General features: G+C 37.0%; 1 protein-coding gene across 2 annotated transcripts in view; it reads left to right on the top strand.

The window, feature by feature from the left end:
- The first annotated feature begins 7434 nt into the window (after positions 1-7434).
- LOC125230284 (putative phospholipase B-like lamina ancestor) overlaps positions 7435-20743 on the top strand; it is a 41057-nt gene continuing 27748 nt past the window's right edge. For both annotated transcript variants that reach the window (XM_048135400.1, XM_048135401.1), the window contains exon 1: positions 7435-7596. The gene's annotated coding sequence lies outside the window, so the exon portion shown is untranslated. The remainder of the gene's footprint in view (positions 7597-20743) is intronic.

Below are 20743 nucleotides of genomic sequence, written 5' to 3'. Positions count from 1 at the left end.
TTTCTCTTTCTTCTTGACGCATTGTTTTGACGCAATATTCATAGCTAATAAACGCCACGGATAGGAAGGTTTAGTAATATATTTCATTGATCAACAACTTACCCTACAGGCAACCAATTGGAACCCTAGGCCACTGTAGAACTATGTCGTAGTGACGTTATAAATCAGATTGTAAGAAATCTCTTATTGTTTGTTATTTTGACATGGTTATAGAGTGGCTTAGGGTTCCAATTGGTTGACTGTACGTATTTGACAGTTGAATCACCTTTTACGAGATTGTTAAATGTAATGAAGGTCATAGTTAACCCAATCCTACAATTCAATACAATTTCAAACAAAAGGAAACAATACTTGGAAGTACCTCTAGACCTGTGTGTCGCGTTCACAAAGAAATATCCCTTTTATGTAAGCATGTAATTTAATTAATTGTAAGGGAACGAAATTCTTGAGGCTTATCTTTTAAACCCACGCGTCGCTAAAATACCTTTGTCACATCAGGTCCTCTAGCCAAAGCTACAATCCTTAAAGCTCCGTAGCATATCCTTAGTTACCTCTCTCTATCGTTCGTCCGTGTGGCCTACGATACACACGCCTGTAGCCTGTAGCACAACTGGCACGCCAGCCGCGTACAAAATTACCGACAGAAGGGCTGGCATAAAAGTCTGACATGGCAGTTGTGCAAGCTACAGTGTGCGTAGCCTAATGCCCAAACGCTCACGAAACGCTCACGATAATATCTCTTTCGTAGCTATCTGTCTCTATCGCTCTTGCGTATTGGCGCGACAGAGCCAGACTACCTTTCTGCGGAGTTTCGATGGCGTTTTGCGTCGCAGAAATGCCATTCGGCTACGGGGTCTAGTTTGTGTGTGTATCGCAGGCTTATTGACACGATAAAGCTAGGAACATACTACGCGGACGTCCGTCGTAAAACGACCGCGACCGCGACCTATCAGTGTGCACGGAACAAAACATCCAGAGAGCCAGATTTCGATCGGACGTCCGTGCGCTCAAGGCCACGTCCGCGTCCGTCGACCGATAGTTTGCACGGTTATGTGTATTTCCCTTGTCCAGATTCCCGTCCGCGGTCGATTTACGACGGACGTCCGCGTAGTGTGTTCCTAGCTTAAAGTCAGTTGTGTATTCGTTCGCTACAGAGCGTCAACGGTTTGATTTGTTTGGCTAGAGAACGAGAAATGAAAATACGTTCTGAATGTCATAGATGTCTCTAATTATGATGGACTGACGTCTGGGTTGTTTATTTTATTATATTACAATGATATTTGTGTTTCAGGCGTTGAGTAATGAAAATTGTTGTTTGTTCCTTGTGCACTGGGGTAATATGGGGAATGGGATAATGTGGAAAATAATAAATATCGACTACTAGAAATCTAGAAGAGATGCTTTGGTATTTTGGGATATTGTAACTATCGAAAATTTTGCAGAAGTTCAAATGACGATGATGTTTTTCTGGCTTCTGAAGTTTTGCGCCTTTTACATCTACACTGCCACAGTCAAAAAATCAAAATCAATCAAAATCAAAAATTATTTATTTGTTCAAAAAAGTACAATTAAACAGTCAAGCCCATAGATAATAAATAAAAATAAATAAATAAAATAAATATTATAGGACATTCTTACACAGATTGGCTGAGGCCCACGGTAAGCTCAAGAAGGCTTGTGTTGTGGGTACTCAGACAACGATATATATAATATATAAATACTTATATAATACATAGAAAACATCCATGACTCAGGAACAAATATCTGTGCTCATCACATAAATAAATGCCCTTACCGGGATTCGAACCCGGGACCGCGGCGCAGCAGGCAGGGTCACTGCCGACTGCGCCAGACGCCAGACCGGTCGTCAAAATAATAGATGATAGTTCCATTTTCAAAATAATTTGGTTTTGAGATAGAGCGCTACGTGGCTTGGGCAGTACTGTAGTCCCATACTTAAACATCTGTATGTGTAAGTTGCAGGAATTTGAAGATAAGATAAAAATAGATAAAATATCGTTTATTCAAGTAGGATTTTACAACCTCTTTCGAATCGTCAAAATTACATTAAAATAAATTAAAAAATAAATAACAAATTTACAGAAACAATATAACTTAACAACAAACCTATGAAATTTGCTTCTAACATATTATAAATATTATCATTCATTAAGTTTTAGTTATAGAAGGCCATGCATTAGAAAAACATCATAATATTATATTGATAAAAATTACCATTATATTCTAAATTGTAAAGTGGGAAATTACTTCCTGACATCATAACCTATCACTTACAAATCTTACAATAGGTACTCAAGTTTTTTTGGTACTTAAACACGTGTACGAATTTAAATTAAATTAAATGTACGTTATAAAGTGGTTATAAAGTTCTATAATGGAGAATACGCAGATTTGATCATAACCTTTATCAATTTATAACTTAAAGTAGGGGGCGGGTGTAACGCAATATTAGCCGACTCTCAAAGATTTTAATTTATTAATGGATTAAAATGGGTCCCATACGGAAACACGGACGAAGTATGAAAGTTGCTTTATAAGATATTCATACAATTGGATTGAAATCCTTAATAAGTATCAACTTAGTAATTGTATCTATAAACGCAAAGTCTATATATCTGTCTATTTTATCTATACGCTTATATAAGGAAAATAGTTATGTTGCTTTGCTTTAACAAATTATCATCCGCTTCCCGCTCTTTTTCACTAATGTTGGTACAGTGTCATAATATGTGTCATGTAACATAACAGTCTGTGTCGTCCATAACATTGTTTTCTTTTTTTTCATTTTAGGTTCCCAACCTATCCTCCCAAAAATTATATAAAAATTTCACCGAACACTCTCGTTTAAAAAAGTCAAAAGTCTTCACCTCGACTTTGGCAGAATTCACCTTGCTTAAATTAGCGAGGAGTAAAAGCCATGACGGAGAAAAAAAAGGAAAATAGCTTAATATCCTTCACTGCATGTTTACTTTTGATTTATTTCTGCTTTTCCCGCCACCCAGTTGTCTGGAAGAGATCGCTTTTCAGCGAAAATATGACCTTTGTTAGGTACTAGATAATATACGGTCACTAAATATTCTTTTCAGTACAGATGGTGTTTTTTTTACGCACAAGTGCGAGAAGTGGTTCATTATATGCCAGGTCGAAACTTCGGAGGCTCATCTGTACTGAAAAACGTCGTACGATACTAATGTACTATTGTAGTTACATGTAAAATGTATTATTTATGGACCAATAAAAATATTTACTTATTCAAAGTCCCTCCAAATTGATTTAGACGTGAGCGTGACTTAATTTAAAAAAAATAACTGATGTCATAACATAATCGACAGTCATTAACTAGGTACATAATACAGTAATTAAATATTACAAATTATTCGTTGATTCCTAAATTAAAAATCCAAAACAAAAAACCAAGACCATTTGACATAAACTGTTAAACTCTCGTACGTAGCTCATCGTGTCCAGTTTAAGCACAATATTCTTCCCCAGGCTTGTAATGTATAATTTAATGGACTTGTTAATGAAATCCCGAGTGTACGGCAATCATTTGGTATTTTTGGGGGTACTACCTACTATCTGCTTGCTAAAAATAAATTCATTCCTTTCGTGACCGCCAGAGCAATTAGCCTAATTTTGTAAATAAAATGTAATAAATTATTACGATATCTGGGAAGACCTTTCTAAACATTCAATTACTTATTATTGATTTTGGTGTAAAAACCGTTAAAGCAAGTAATTTTAAGGACAAAGGAGTAGGGCTAAACTTTGAATGGTATTCGGTAAATACATGACATAACATTCAAGATAGATTAATTTAATAATTTGGTGGATATTCCACGAATCCGCACGAAGCGCTTTGCTTCTTCTTTTCTTATGCGCACTGCCAAGGAGTGGAATTCCTTGCCGGCGGCTATATTTCCGAGCTCATATAACCCGGCAACCTTCAAATCAGGAGTGAACAGGCATCTACTGGGCGAGCTCACTCCATCGTAGGCCACGTCTTTGCCTTTGGCTAGTCTGTGGTCAAGAGTAAGCCCATTTATAATAAAAAAAAAAAAAATCACATGTGGCGAACATGACTTTGATATTTATAATTTTATAAAGAGTCCTTGATCGTTATTTGTTACTCCCTGCTACAAATACAAATGCATCAGCTAGCGCCACCTTCCGGAGACCGCGGGGAAATGCGCAGGGAGTTAAGTGACGATGATTCGGCTTCGCATACAGTGAGCTAGTTAACGTATTGTTTACACAGATGGCACCTTTGTGGTAGAATCGTAATATTAATTATTACAGTTTACTACATAAGCTATGAAATAAAATTAGTTAGTTAGCGGTACAGATGTAGTGCGGAAAGGGTTTTCTTCGGAAATAATACGTATGATAACAAATCACTTTTCTTGTTACTAGGTAGGTAATTCATGAATTATGAAATAATTTGAAAGTTGAAATAAGTAAAAAGTGTCACTTTGTCGCTTCACGTAAGTGTTTTTATTATTAACATTATAAGCGACAAAATGACCTTCCACTAGACTTCGACATATAGGTAATATCTATTATAATATTTATACTTAAAAGAACTTCTAAATTTAGTTTAAAACACGTCGTGTACCGCGTTGAGCTTTATTCTACATATACATACCACATACTCAAGGTTGACTGGTAGAGAATGCTATTTAGCTTTAAGTCCGCCTTTTGTACTATAAGTATTTTCTTTTTGTACGATAAACATTAAATATACACCGTGTTTCACTTAACACTAAAAACCTGAAAACTGTTTGTTCAGAATCGAGAGTAGAATCGATTGAGGTATATCTTGATGGGGGTAATATTTTTTGTTTTAATTTGTATTATTATTAGTTATTGTTTACGTGCCCATTCTACAAATTCGTAATACAACATTGTGCATATCATATTGTTAGAGGTTGTATACCTTTTTCAGTATTTAAGGGTATTAATACTGGCTGGTTACTTGGACGATTTTTTTTCTGCTACGAAATAGACGTTGTGCGTCAGTTTAAATTTAAAGTTTATCATAAGTCATAACAAACTGAACTCGTACCTAATGACAACCTTGTCATTTTGAATTTTAGGTTTAAATTTGCTTACTGAGTCACCTGTCCAATTTGAAGTTTACTGTGAGACAGGTTAAAGTGCTTTACATTGCCATAGCTGTCTATTGGTAAACCTTGTGTCGTTGCAGTAACGTACACAATTAAACAGTTTGAAGGCTTATGATGGTAGCTAGCAATTATTTTATTGAGTGTAGAGTTAAAAGCCGAGTAGAGCTACACAGAAAATTAAAAATTCAATTTAAACAAATAATAATCATCAGATTAAAAAATGAACATTCTAGATACGTTTAAAAAAATAAAAATCAGTTGGGGTGTCTGAGGTTTTGAGTGATACCGGAAACACGGTGTATAAGGGATAAGCTCGCCTTTGTACATAACCATTATAATTTTATTGTTCACTGTACTTGTAATTTGTTCTGTGCAAGTGTTTGCTACTATTACTAATAATAATACAATACATTACAAAGGTACTGCTGTGAAACTATTGCACCACATTATTAATCTAGACTATAATATAGAGATGGGCCGGTATGTATATTTTATAATTTTTAAATTCTGGCTTAAAAACGTTTCAATGATTGGTAATGGGTATACATTATCTTACTAAGGCTCTTAATGTTCCTATAATTTAGTGCATAAGAAAATTTTGGTTTTTGTTTCTTAAGAAACGTTATTATTACTTTTTTACAAAATTATTGTAGAGGTATTTTATATTTTAACACATTTTTAATTCCCGTTCCTTAGAATGCTGAAATAGGGTGTCATTATCTGATGAATTACACGTAATTTACGTGTAACAACTTACGTTATTTATTTACTTCGTTTATTCGGTAAATATTCGGCAATATGACCGAACTATTCGGCCGAATACGAGCATTGAAAAACTTGCCGAATTTTCCGAATACCGAATATTCGGCCCATCTCTAATCTAGACGAAAGGATTCAAAATCCGCAACGCCATGTCTATAATGCCCGCGGTGTCACCACTCTAAAAGGGCTAGAGCTAGAACCACAGAATTACAGTTAAACCAGAATGAGTAGTTAGGTCAAAAAGTGTGTCCACATGAGAGGTCATTGTTTGGGCTGGTGTCATCTCGCACTTACTGACAATGTCAACATTATTCAGTGACGTCATCACTGTCATACATTGGGGATACCAGTCAATTTTCAAAGTTACTACTAAATCTACTAATACCCATTTGAACATATTTTTTAATTATACAAATCTTTGATTTATTGGCATCAAAATAATTAATTATTATCCAATTCTTTGAAATATATCGAAACCCTAGTTTGAATATAACACTAAAATAATATAAGAAGTTATAAAGTCAGGTAATATACAGATAAAAATACTACTACTATGGTAACCTCATTAACACTGGCCACACGTGCGAGAGGGACACCAGCCCAAACAATGCCCTCTCATGTGGACCGTTTTCGCTAGTCTGATACGATCACCTTTCTATCTCAGTGATAAGGTTCAATTTAGTATGGCAAAAATGTGATTCCACAATCTAGTTTAATAATAAACATAACATAAAAGATTAAACATAACATTAAAACTAAAGTTAAATCTAAAAATAAGTAAAAACTACATAACAAACTATACCTATATAAATATAAAAATACTTACCTAAGTACCTATAGTAATAACCCAGTTATAAGGAAAATACCCCTTCCAGTAGGTCGGCTTGCGGCATGGACCCCATGACACTGGCGGCGTTACCTCTTTGTATCGCAAGTGAGATACGTTGAGAGAGGTACGCGCCAGCCCTGGGGTCCCCTGTGGTGTCGACCAGCCGTGCCGACAGTACCCCCATGAATGATTAATAATTCTAAATCTATGGCTAGAACTCAGAAGGGTCCTGTCACTGTGACCACGACAGCCAAGCCAGTATTGCCAGTAAGGCTTTTATAACTCTACCAGACATAGTAGTGCTAAGCCCATTTTATCTACTGTCCTGTATTTCTTCACACCCAGTAATTTTTAAAAAAGAAATGAAAAAACGTCTCAAGATTTAATTTTCATTCCAGTGCTATTTTATTTTACATAAAAATCATCATCACGGTAGCTGAATAGAAGAAACAATAATGGTTGAAAATTTTGGAGCTCTTTTGCTCACCGATTTTACAGCAGTGATGCCTGGCCTGGCTCTAGTAGGTAGGTACGGGACTACGGGTGGAGTTTACAGGAGATCCAGTGTAACTTGGCCCCCAGTAACTTGGTGGCTCTCAGTTCTTGCTATAATATCAGCAAAGGGAATGTCTCTGTGTCGTGCTGAGGCCACGAACGAGCGCGTGCGCTCCCCGCCGCCGCGCCGGCGCCCGCGTCTCATACCTCATACGTCAGTTCGATGTAACACCGAGCGGTCGTTTTCTCCTGGGCTCATTGTAGTTCGCACGAAAGCCCTTTAACAGTGTCTATTCAAATGTAGTCGCCTTGCTGCTATCCATCAAGAGCCTTCAGAAGTTCGAGAGGAAAACCGATGAAAACGTAAGTTCCATATTGCACAATTTTCCGTGGGTTTTTCGCGATAAGAAAATTTCCGAGAACCGTGTTATGTCGTCAAATGGATTGATTGTGAGATTTTCATTTGTTTACAGCGTCCTTAGGTTAGTTAACTTTCTCTTTAGTGGCTTGTTTCGTCGTTAAGTCATGCTTTGTGCCTCAGAAATATACTTAAAGCAAGAACAATCTCAGAATTGTATTACATGTATTTGTTAATGCAAAATAAAATATCTTAGCATATTACTATTTTGTAGAACCTTGAGTACAGTTAACAGTTTCCTGGCAAAATTTATGAAGTGAATTCGGTGATCGATTCGCGTCTAGACAGGGTACTTGACCCCATTCGGTATGTCGACCGCACAAATCGCACAATGTCCCCGCATTCGGTCCACGCACGTGGTGGATAAATTTAGACCATGCCGTGGGGCCAGTTGCCATACCACTTTAAGTGACCAATTAGACGATTGTCCGAATATTGGCTATACACACTTACGCACCAAAGTGTATATATTATAACATTGAAAGAGAAAGGCACGGATGCAATTTCTTTACGCACACATTTATATTACTTTAGCTAACTGGGATAGGAACATAATTATTAAGATATAATATGTATAATTTATTGAATCCTTTACATTTCATGACTCTTCCTGCTCAGACTCTGTCTTTCATTAACTTCCATCTGCTTGCTGAACTTTAGGTAGAGCATTATATTATTTGTACTTGTGCACATGTCTTCAATATTCCATATAATATCCAAGCATAGAAAAAATTACAAACTTACATTGTTATAACAATAGGCAAAGAGCAATAAGAAACTGACAATTTTTCATTCATAATTTAAAATAAATCGTAACTATACCTATGCTAAACAGTTCCGTTTCATGTTATTCATGTACGAGAATAAATAGTTTCAAAAAGATATTCAAGGTGATACATTAAAATATTCACATTAGTATAATGTGTCTGTGTCTCGACACGTGGCAAACCAAGAACAAACGGGCCTCCCGCTCGTTTTTGCCCAGAACGTGCAAGCTGTGGAATGAGCTTCCTTCTGAGGTGTTTCCTTTGCGCTATGACATGGGGTTCTTCAAGAAGCAGGTATTTAGGGTTCTCAAAGGTCGGCAACGCATAAGTGGCTCCCATGATGTTGCTTATGTCCATGGGCGGCGATGACTGCTTACCATCAGGCGGCTCGTCTTCTCGTTTGCTGCCTATTTCATAAAAAAAAAATGTAGAAATTATTAGTTGAACCACTGTTATGAGAATAATAAGGAAGCCTCTGTAAGGAAAACTAAAACTTCGTACATAAATATGTGTACAATACACATCATGTCATTTCTGATAACATGCGACGCGAATCGACAGATATATTAAACATTTCATGGCATAATAATTAGGCTTGTGCCGTTTCGTTCGTTGATCGGAGCGCTCCGATCTCGTTCAATCGCTCCCACGAACTAGTTCGCTCTTTTAGGTCTTATGCTCATTTAGTTCAGCCAGACCAGCGACCACTGCGGTCGGAAAGATCAGAACGAATGGGACCGAATAGTGTCAAATTATACGAATAGTCCACAGATAATAACATTCCGGACCGAAAGGTTGTAAGTAACCGACTTGTCGTTTTTGACGTTTTTTGACGTTTTTGTGTTGCTCTGCTAAGTAGCTCTCGCTCTCGGTCGGCGCAGTCACACACTCATTCTCGATCCAAACCGCTCGCGCTCGCCAATCCTATACTGAACTAAATGAGCAAAGACCGATTCTCAGAGCACGGAAAGATTCAGTTCATTTCGGTCATTGATGGGATTTTATTGCTAACAGTTCATAGTTCGTGAACGACACAAGCCTAATAATAATACTAATTAAGGCACGAGTCTTAGTGAATGACACGATGAACAATCTACACACTTAGACACTATAATGCTACTATGTAAAACTTTGAAAGACAAGCACTATTTCTGGTATTTTAGTGTCAAGTGGACATACAGTCCAAAACAACACACACACCTTTTAATTACGATATCGATTTAAAATAATTATACCTTTAAATTCATGCTCGTGACAAATGCAGGGGTAACGCAAGGAGGATGGTGAATACTCTAAAATTCATACTCACAACTACCTACCCTTTTCCTTATTCCCTTTCTTAATTTCGTAGTTAGTCATAAAGAAAATCTTTAATCATCAAAGTCGGTTGTAGAGTTATGCATACTTAAAAATATATTGTATTAAACAAACATAAACAATAATGACCGGAGTAATTAAAAACAAGAAGTTTTTACCAACAAGTATAATTAATAATATATATCATTCAATAGATCAAGATTTATTATTCTTTTAGCCCTACCTGGTTGTAATTCCAAGAAGGAAGATACTAATTTCCTTTAGTTACAGGTATTACTTATAAAAGACAACCGTTACTAAGGTTAACTATAATTGTCACTTGTCATTATCACAATAGTTCGATACGCTCCTAATTTCCATGGCATTTAACACAACGACGTTGACGTTTTAGCACAGAATATTGTTATTAGGACACGTAACGACATCGGGTGAATCTCACGAAAATTGTACCTATTATGCCATTTTTGATCGTAATATAAACGATAAAACTCTTGTCTACATGCCCTGGATATCTATATGATCCGTATACTTACAGCTCAGTCAGTACCGGCCAAAGGTATCAGATAAATAAACGAGTGTATTGGTTACTACGGGCTTATCTCTCTCTTATTAAAACCGTGAAATTTACCGAACGAACGTGATGATAAGGAATGTGAAAACATTATAGTAATGTTGGCGTAAAGATCTGCAACCCGAGCCGAGTGAACTTTTTAGAATACGTATATTGCTATACTCTATCTATAGCGTACAAACGTGACGGAAAAGTAAACCTCAGCAATTCCCGAAAAGTTTGTACATTTGGATCACGTCTCCGATATTGATAAAAATTGGTAGACTGATAGAGTCCATGATGCTGAACAAGATCCACTAGGCTTTCCGAAATGTCCTAGGTAGTTTGTATGAAACCTTCCTTTTTAGTTACCAGATTTCTATACATTTTCGGTACATTTTACTAACTACATACTTGGGACATTTTGGGAACCTATAGTGGATCTTGCTCAGCATCATGGACTCTAAGCCTACCAATTTCTATTAAAATCGGAGACGTGATCCAAATATACAAACTAGATATGGGCCGAATATTATGTAAATATTCGGTATTCGGCATATGCGGCAAGTTTTTCAATGTTCGTATTCGGCTGAATAGTTCGGTTACATTGCCGAATATTGACAGAATAAAGAAAGTAAATAAATAGGGTAAGTTATTTCTTAATTCATGGGTTAATGACATCCTATTTCAGCATTCTAAGGAACTACCAAAGGGAGTTAAAAATGCGTTAAAATAAAAATACAAGAACTTTGTAAAAAAGTAAAAATAAATTATAGGAACACCCACTAATAATTGAAAAGTTTAACTCTAAGCTAGGATTTAAAATATGAGCAGCCGAATGCTCGGTTCGGTAACAGTTGAACAGAATGTTCGGCCGAATATTCGTATTCGGTAAAGTCCGTATTCGGCCCATCTCTAGTACAGTACAAGCTTTTCGGGAATTACTCACCTATGTAATTTTTGGTTAAAGTAAGTAGACATTTTGGCGCTCTTCACTTTCTCCATACAATTTATGCCATTTTCCGTGACGGTTACGCTATAGGGTAACTCTAAGTCCGTTTTCACATTATCCGATCCGATATCAGATATTTCAATGGAAAAAATGCAAGATGGCGCCTGTAATATATGGGATATCGGTCCAACATCTGATATCGGATCGGATAATGTGCGCACTAACGTATGAATTACGTGACAGAAATGACTCGAGACGTTTTTGCGTAACTTTGAGGATGTTTACTGTATGATTGTAGATAAGATACGTAGGTACGAGTATACTCATAGTACCAAAATCGAAGAATAGTTGCAGCGTTATCTTTTAACGTTAAATTTAGATAGCTGTGTGCTTGTAAAATATTTGCATTACGTGAATAGGTATCCGCAGTATTATCTTTATTCATTACCTATTCTTCTTAGGATAGGGTTTTTTCAACAACATATTTTAAAATCATAATCAAATCATAAATTACTTGGTCAGAAATGAATATCTTATTAAAATATAAATTAACATCAAAGTTTGCGTTAACAACTTTTGGAGCATTCCATGGGCTGTCTCGTACAAATTCATTATACATAGTACCTACTCATATACATATTCCGTGGTTTTAAGCCAGGCGATTAATTTTCTGTACATTGTTCTGCACAAGGTCAATAGATAGGTACCTAAAGATCCTCTTATACCAGCCAATTTTCAGAAGAAAATTCGCGTTTGAACAGGGCAACGGCAAAAATGTACTATTTGACTTAGGTACAGCGGGACAAATCTCGACTGGGGGGGCAAATATAACTGGTCCATTTTTTCCATGTTTTACAATGTTTGCATTATTAAATAGAGTGTCCGAAGGATATATGGTAGGTTTGTTCAGTGGACAAATGTATAACTCAACATCATCAATTCATCATAGTGTAATAATGGAAAAACCGGCAAAGAGCGTGTCGGGCCACGCTCAGTGTAGGGTTCCGTAGTTTTTCGTATTTTTCTCAAAAACTACTGAACCTATCAAGTTCAAAACAATTTTCCTAGAAAGTCTTTACAAAGTTCTACTTTGGTGAATTTTTTCATATTTTTTAAACATATGGTTCAAAAGTTAGAGGGGGGGACGCACTTTTTTTTCCTTTAAGAGCGATTATTTCCGAAACTATTAATATTATCAAAAAAATTATTATAGTAAACCCTTATTTATTTTTAAATACCTATCCAACAATATATCACACGTTGGGGATGGAATGAAAAAAAATATCAGCCCCCACTTTGCATGTAGGGGGGGTACCCTAATAAAACATTTTTTCCCATTTTTTATTTTTGCACTTTGTTGGCGTGATTGATATAGATATTGGTACCAAATTTCAGCTTTCTAGTGCTTACGGTTACTGAGAATATCCGCGGACGGACGGACGGACGGACGGACGGACGGACGGACGGACGGACAGACAGACATGGCGAAACTATAAGGGTTCCTAGTTGACTACGGAACCCTAAAAATGGATTAGTTACAATTGGGGGGCAAGTCGAGATTTGTCCCACTGTACCTTACTCTATAAATACAATATTATTTTATATTATACTTCCTCGTTATAAATCCTGTTTTATTGTCCTTAAGAGAATACGTATCAAAGTGCTTGAAACGTGACTGGTATTTCCGCTGCCTCTGTGTGTTTAAAACATTCACGCCTGCTAACAGCGTGTACAGTCAAGTGTAGAAATATAGTGTACAAAAGTTGATCAAAAATATGTCCTATAGCTCTTACCTATGTCGACAAAACAGGAGCAACGAGACATATTTTTGAGCAACTTTTGTACGCTTGTATTTTTAACTTGACTGTAGGTACACTGTTCAAGTTGTTCACATTTGTAATTTAAATGGCATAAAAACAGCCGTATAAGCATGGTCGCGCGATAAATGATAAAACATCAGCCGGCGTATTATGCTTCCAATTTTATCACTTGCACTTGCACTTCTATCAATTTTATCACAAGTGGATAAAGCATCCGTCACGCTTTGGCAAGTATGTCAGTGTGAGAGTGGCCGTTGTCTTATCCAGGTGGATAAGTGATGAAATTGGAAGCATGATACGCCGGCAGGCCGTCCCTATCGCACTATTTGTAAGTGCCTGATGTTTTATGCTTGCCTGCCAGATTAAGTACCTTTCTGCTTTGTTACAAGTAGCAAAGCTAGTTAGTGTCGAGAGACTAAATCAAAACTATCGCATGTCTGTCTTAAGTCACAGAACACCCACAGCAAACTAATGACTTTGACTTAACTGTGGAATGTTATTCCATCTTTTTTTATATGTGGAAGTGTCAGAATACTTGCCACACCACTTTATGCTGCAAGAGACCACGGTTTGCAACCAAATTTAATATTTAAGATTTTTTTTCCTAACGGACATGAATAGTGTTAGCGGGTCGTATACTTGGGCGCTACTGATCGGTGTTGCGCGCGGTTTAACTTTTATATGCATTTTTCATACGCTTGGTGACCGCGAGTCGCCCTGTAAGGGCCGTCTAGTTGGGTCTGTGGTCTTAAGTACTCTAAACCGGGAAGTACTATCAGATGCAAAAGTGCATGGCGAATTTATCAATGAATTCATAATTTCTCCACTTTTGCAGCTGATAGTACCTAACGAGTCTATCATTTAATAGGTCTAGAGACAACAAACACAACCACTTTCTAAATATATACTACATAAAAGCAGCACCAATCGCACAATTGATCCATTTGCCGAATTATTCGTCATTTTCAATAACTATTTACAATTCAAACATAAAAACTCTAACTAAATAAATTAATAATTACAAATAAAATTAGGACTAAACTGCTCACTAAATCCACTCCGAGTCCCGCCTCCTGTTGCAAAAGAGCCCATCACGCTCGCCGCGTTGCCACGTTGAACCGCGATGGACCACCTTTGCAAATTCAATAATAACAATTTAATAACGTAAGCGATGGCTACTTGGCTACACATGCATTTTTAACAAGGTGCTATCTATGTATTTACATTATCGATCTACTGAAGTATTAAAATACATTTTCATGTAGAATTGTAGGTACAATCTAATTAAGTTTTCCCGACGAACTTTATAACGATCTTTTATGATTTACTAGCTTTTGCCCGTGGCTTCGCTCGCGTTGAATTCGGAAAACGCGGAATGCTCCATGCAAACTTACACCCCATATTTTAGGGAAGCATGGGGCTTAGAAAGAGACAAAAAGCAGCCTATGTCACTCTCCAACCCTTCAACTATCTCTACTTAAAAAATCACGTCAATTCGTCGCTCCGTTTTGCCGTGAAAGACGGACAAACAAGCAGACACTCACACTTTCCCATTTATAATATTAGTTTGGATTAATTTTATCAAAGTAGTTGCATAATTGACCTCGAGTAACGGGAAGTGACGAGGAGAAAGAAGAAGAAATTAGTTGCATAATTATTTCAATAACGTAGTCATTTTACCAACAATAGTAAAACTACAAATAGAACATGCATGAATCACATGCCAGCCCCGTTAGAACTAATTATGCTAATAATTATTAAAGATGCCTCACCATATCTCGATGGGTATATCACATAATTAACATACCTAGTAGGTAGGTAGGTAATCTACTTACCTACCTATTAATACTATGCATAATAGCCAGTATAACACTTTAAGTTCTCGCGCTTTGTACACATATTTAAAGTCACACACAGGTCGAACGCGATTAATTAACATTATTTTTACCTTTTTTCCCAACGTTTCGGCCAGGTTGCACTGGCCGTGGTCGCGGAAGACTGACGTCCCAGCAAAGTGTCACCGGAGATGTAAACAACACAAAACTACCCGATATTAATTTATATAAATGTTCGGACACAAGATAGATTGCAGTTGTGGAAGTGCGTATATTGGCCAAACAAAGCGCAGCGTTCAAGAGAGGGTGAAGGAACACATAGCGGCAGTTAAAAATCGCCATATACACAAATCTGCAATCGCCGAGCACTTGCTTACTGCGGAAACGAATCACTGGATTGAGCTACACAAACCCAAAGTTCTTTCCACCGAGCGACACTATTATCCCCGGATTGTGAGGGAGGCGATCGAAATTAAAAAATATCCTAAAAACTTTAACAGGGAAGACGGGTATAGATTATCGCCAACATGGGGACCAGTGATTCAAATGTTCAAACCAAAAGATCTATCTTCGGACCAGTGCGCGGATGTTGTGAGTGCTGTGTGTCGTGCGGTGGGAAATAAACAATAACTAAAAGCGGGTAGATTATATTTATTTGTCTACCCCGAACATTTATATAAATTAATATCGGGTAGTTTTGTGTTGTTTACATCTCCGGTGACACTTTGCTGGGACGTCAGTCTTCCGCGACCACGGCCAGTGCAACCTGGCCGAAACGTTGGGAAAAAAGGTAAAAATAATGTTAATTAATCGCGTTCGACCTGTGTGTGACTTTAAATAATAGCCAGTAATCATCCAGTCAGTATCATCAATCAAAAGGTACTAGGTTGTCGGTTCGGTTGTCGACAAGACGTATTTTAATATCGAACCTATCATGGAAATAACGCCGTATTGGCAACCGATAATAGGTACCCTTTTATTAGAAAATTGCACATATATATGAGGTTATATATATGTATATATACTATATTGTATAGCTAAGCCTTCTTGATTTATAGTTACTTTACCTAGGAACGGAATATTCCCATAGCCTCTTATTAGTATTCACAATAGGTACAACAATTTGCTCTCAAGCCAATGACCGCAAGACGATATTTTGCGTCGCGTCTGGTAATCCATCAGTGTAGCTACCACGAGTATAAGATACGTCAAAAACGATATCAATAACGTCAAGGAAAATGACATAGTATAAGTATATGTAGAAAACATTAACAGCGCGTCCATTCGGTTACCTATTTATTAGAACAAGAAATTACATCAATTTTCCTTAATTTTTAACCGACTTCTTTACCGAAAGCAAAGAAGAAGGAGGTTATATATTCGGGATCATTTTATGTATGTTACCTGATTACTCTGAGACCCGTCCCATATAACCATAATCGGTCGCCGTTCCTACGCAAATCCTCCTATTTTGTGTACACACAGGTCTTCGGGTCTCAATGCTTAGTCGCAGTACGGTCGACGTTTAGTCGCGGCGACCCAAATGGGGACGATTGGTAACAGGCACAAATGGTCACAGAAGTGACAGAAGTGTGCACTACGCGTGCACACATTGTTACCGTTTGGCGACTACTTTCCCAAAATCATTCGTTCATTTCATTCTTTTCAAATGGCGACTGTCAGAGACGTCAAAGTAAAAAAGAAATAAAATCATTTGACATTAAAATGTAATGGCGTAAGAATTTGTTAAAGATAAATATTGTTTGCATTTGTAATATAATGTGGGCTAATTACCATGGCCAATTAAATTGCTCGAGTGATTTCATAAAATAAGTCTAAATTTATCAACGCGCCATCAATTTACCTCAGTTTAAACAGTAATAATATTATTGACTACTCGGTGTTTGCGTGTTATGTATATTGATTGGTGAAGTTTTAGTGCTCTGGTGCATATACTATACTGAAATAATAAAAATAATGCCTAGAAAACCAATAAAGTTGTTAAAATATGGATTAAGACGGTAATATTCCATGTAAAAAACAGTCGCCAAACGGTCACCAAACGGTCAACAAACGGTCGCAAAATGGTCGCAGCGTACACGCGTGACCGAAAGCAGAATGGCTTCTTGTATTCATTTTTTTCAGGTATCCTCAAACTTTATAAACAATTAAATATGCCGTCGTACTCAGTTGCCCTCACTAAAGAAGATTAAAAAAAAATTGTAACGTGCGTACCGAGCTGCTGGGTTGTAAAGGATCGGGGATCATATTATTATGGTCTTCTATAGAGCAACTAGTATTGTGCGGCATTTCACAATTGACACTTGTTGAAGTAGTCTTCATTAATATTACTATCAACATTCATTTCAGCGATCTGTACTTCTTTTGTCAAGATTTTTGTATAGATAAGTGTCTACAAATTTGTAATGTTAAAGAGACATAAATAAAACGTAGTAGAGTAAATAATGTGTTTTTTTTGTAACCCAAACAAAATACTTGTAGATACGAGTGCGGAAAAGAGGAAAATCGATACGAGTAGCAATAAATTAATACACGAACGAAGGGAGTGTTTTAAATCGACACGAGTTGTGAATGTCCTTTTCGCACGTGTATCGTACGACGATTTTCAGTACCTAAATCTAAGCTAAGAGTTTCGACCACACAAGAAATGAATCATTGCTTGATCTGCTCACACTACTGCGTTAAAAAAAGCAGCATCTGTACTGAAAAAAACTATCATTGCGCAACAGAAATTCTATTAATATCACAGTAAATACTCTATTTCATTTGATTCCTACTTTTATTGTGTAAAGCAACACTACACTTCATTTTTATCAATAAGAATTAAAAATTATATATTTAATACATTAAGTAACTATAAAGTGCTTATCTATTTGTATTATCATTCTGCACTTTTCTTAACTTTCCCACATTTCTATAAAATGTCGAAGAGTGCTTAAATGGTCGTCGTCGTTTATTATTATTTAATTCGCTCATATTTAAATGATTCAAAGCAACCAGTCCACAACTTCACAAGACAGTTTGAGAAACCTTCGTATTTCAGATTGTCATTTGCGGATACAGTGGTTTAGGAGCAGTTCGGTAATCAGACCTACACATGTGTGTACAAATTCTGTCAATGTCACTGTCAGAAACCGTTCTGACAGTGACAATGACAGCCACAAATTCGTCCACATGTTGTTACCGTTATGTGTGCAAACGTCGACTAATAAAGTGTCGTTAAAAGTCATTCTGACAGTGACATTGACAGCCACAAATTCGTACACATTTTGTTACCGTAACGAGTGCACACGACGACTACATTTTGTTATTGTATCAATACGGTCGCATTGTTTGCACGCCGTTACCACGCGTTATGTCACATTTGACAGTTAGTTACTGATTTGAAGATTTTGCGACTGAAATGGTTGTATGGGGTGATCCGATTTCAAGAATTCTTTTTTTGTTTGAAAGGAGCTACCTCCAAGGTGGTCCCATCCCATATTATTCATATTATTCTGGAGCTGTTCTGATGATGGGATCCATGAAGAGTTGAGGGAACTCCTCAACTTTTAAAGGCACATGTATAGTAATTTCGGTGTTTTCTTAAGTAACAGTAACTCGAGTAGTTTCTCTCGAAAACTAGCATTTTCATAAAGTGAACCTCATGATGATGATTGTCCTTTTTGAAGTCGGTTGTATTTTTTTGTAAAAAGTTTTTATTATTATTCATTATAGAGTAATTTATTACATAAATACCTACAGGTAGCCAGAGCCACACAGGAGAAAGAAGTTCTAAGCTTATATTATATGTACCTAAGTATATTTGACGGTGACTGACATCATTATGTGAAACTCCTTGAGATCAGTAACGATGACATTGGTGCTCGGTGACTGGACCAAAGAGGCTGGCATTATGATCCAATGTCATTCGCGAATATATGTAAAAACATAAATAGATACGTATAATACAAGTTACAATCTGTGTGAAGCGCTGTGTGCGCAGCCGAATTCACAAACGCTCACGAAACGCTCACGATAATAATTTTCTCTTTCGCTTGTGCATATTGGCGCGACAGTGACAGAGCCAGACTACCTTTCTGCGGCGTTTCGATTTCGTTTCATGTCCCAGAAATGCCATTCTGCTGGGGGCTAGTGGCCTATAGCCTGCGACTTTCAATCCGAAGGTCGCGAATACGAGTAACCAGGGTACTATGAGATTCATTGAGTCTTATAACGCTAAGAAGAAGAGGAATTTGAGTATGTGCGGAAAGGAAAGGGACGTGTATTGGTTACCATAATATATTTCACGACTCTTTGGTTTCCGCACAGACTACAGATTTGCCCAGGTGTGACCCCTCATTTGGCTATACTTGAATAGCATAAACTCGTGTTAAACTTGACACGTTAGCACAGTATAATAAAGAGTACTATCGTACAGTATAGCCACTCCCGCTCCCCGCTGAAAGTGCCGTCCGCTCCCTCTCGGTTACCGCATGTCAAACACGCGAACAGTCGACCTGTCATATCTCATATCTCACTCATACAAGCATAGTACGCGTTCACATACACGAGCTTAGACTGTGTGCTAGGAACGCGCCTCTTTCATATAATATTTGATCGCCAGTGTCCGAGGTGTGACGTTAGGTTCATTATCAGAAACCATGCTTGAATAACTTGCATAAAATTTTTCATCGATTTCATATAGAATAAATGAATTTATTAGCGTAAGAGACCCTTAAGAATTACATTCAAGTTAGTGTCAAGTGATTGACGGCACATGTCAAAACAAATAACATTAGGAATTGGTAAAGGCTGTCACACACCACACACGTGTTCGGTAATTATCTTAATTCTTTTAATAACTCGATAACCGTAAAAGTTAAGACGCTTGTTTCTGAGAGAAATTAGTTGTATTTGATCTAAAGAACCTTCCCTTAAAGTTAACGGAATTCAATAAAAACAGGTTGTATAAATAATATCAAACTGTGATGTTTGATGAGCTGTTTTCAATCAAAATGCTACAATGACCTTACTATAAATGACGTTGATGTCTTCACAGTGGAATAAAACAAACAATTCAACTTGTGCTAAAACCACAAAGAATTCGGATCTTAATGAATATTCCAACTAAATGTCAAGACGACTCTAGAATTAAAACATACAGTATACTTAGTTTTGAATGTTTATTTAAATTAAATCTGTTTTTGCAGTTAAACCCACTCGTTCTAACAAGACTTTCCCTCTAATTAAGGTATCTAGGTAACATCTTAGTTTTCTCCACTAATCATCTATGGTAAGGCAACATGTTATATCGATTAGTAGGTACTGTAGGTAGGTAGAGAACTAGCTGTTGGCATAGATGAACTCTCACTCGTAAACCTATTTTTGTCGTTAGGTAAATGTTTGAATCAAGAAAAGTACATACAGCTCTTATAGTAGTGAGTATACTGTTGTTTTTAGGGAGTTCGGCCCGATTCGAGTAATGCTTTATAACATGTCACAACATACCGATACGATGATTACTAAGTCGGTGAACACTATTTGATATTTTGTGAAGGGAGACAGGGGAAGAATATAAAGGACCCAGACGCTCAAAACTTGCGCAACCGCAACTAATAGGAATCACTTCGCACTTGCCTTTTGTATGTAGTAATACAGTTAGTTCGTTTATACATTATCCGATCCGATATCGAATGTCGGATGGATTTCAAAGGCATAAATCAAAGGTGGCGGCTGCCATGTATGGGATATCAGTCCTACATCCGATATCGGACCGGATAATGTGAAAACGCACTTACGCATAGGTACCCCTTCTGGCCTCAGCCTCCCGTCTTTCCTCTTTTTCTCT

The sequence above is a fragment of the Leguminivora glycinivorella genome, chromosome 10 (genome assembly GCF_023078275.1).
Source record: "Leguminivora glycinivorella isolate SPB_JAAS2020 chromosome 10, LegGlyc_1.1, whole genome shotgun sequence".
In the NCBI taxonomy this organism is placed as follows: Eukaryota; Metazoa; Arthropoda; class Insecta; order Lepidoptera; family Tortricidae; genus Leguminivora; species Leguminivora glycinivorella.
Note: the sequence above shows the minus strand (reverse complement) of the source record. Positions and strands in the feature narration are given on the sequence as shown.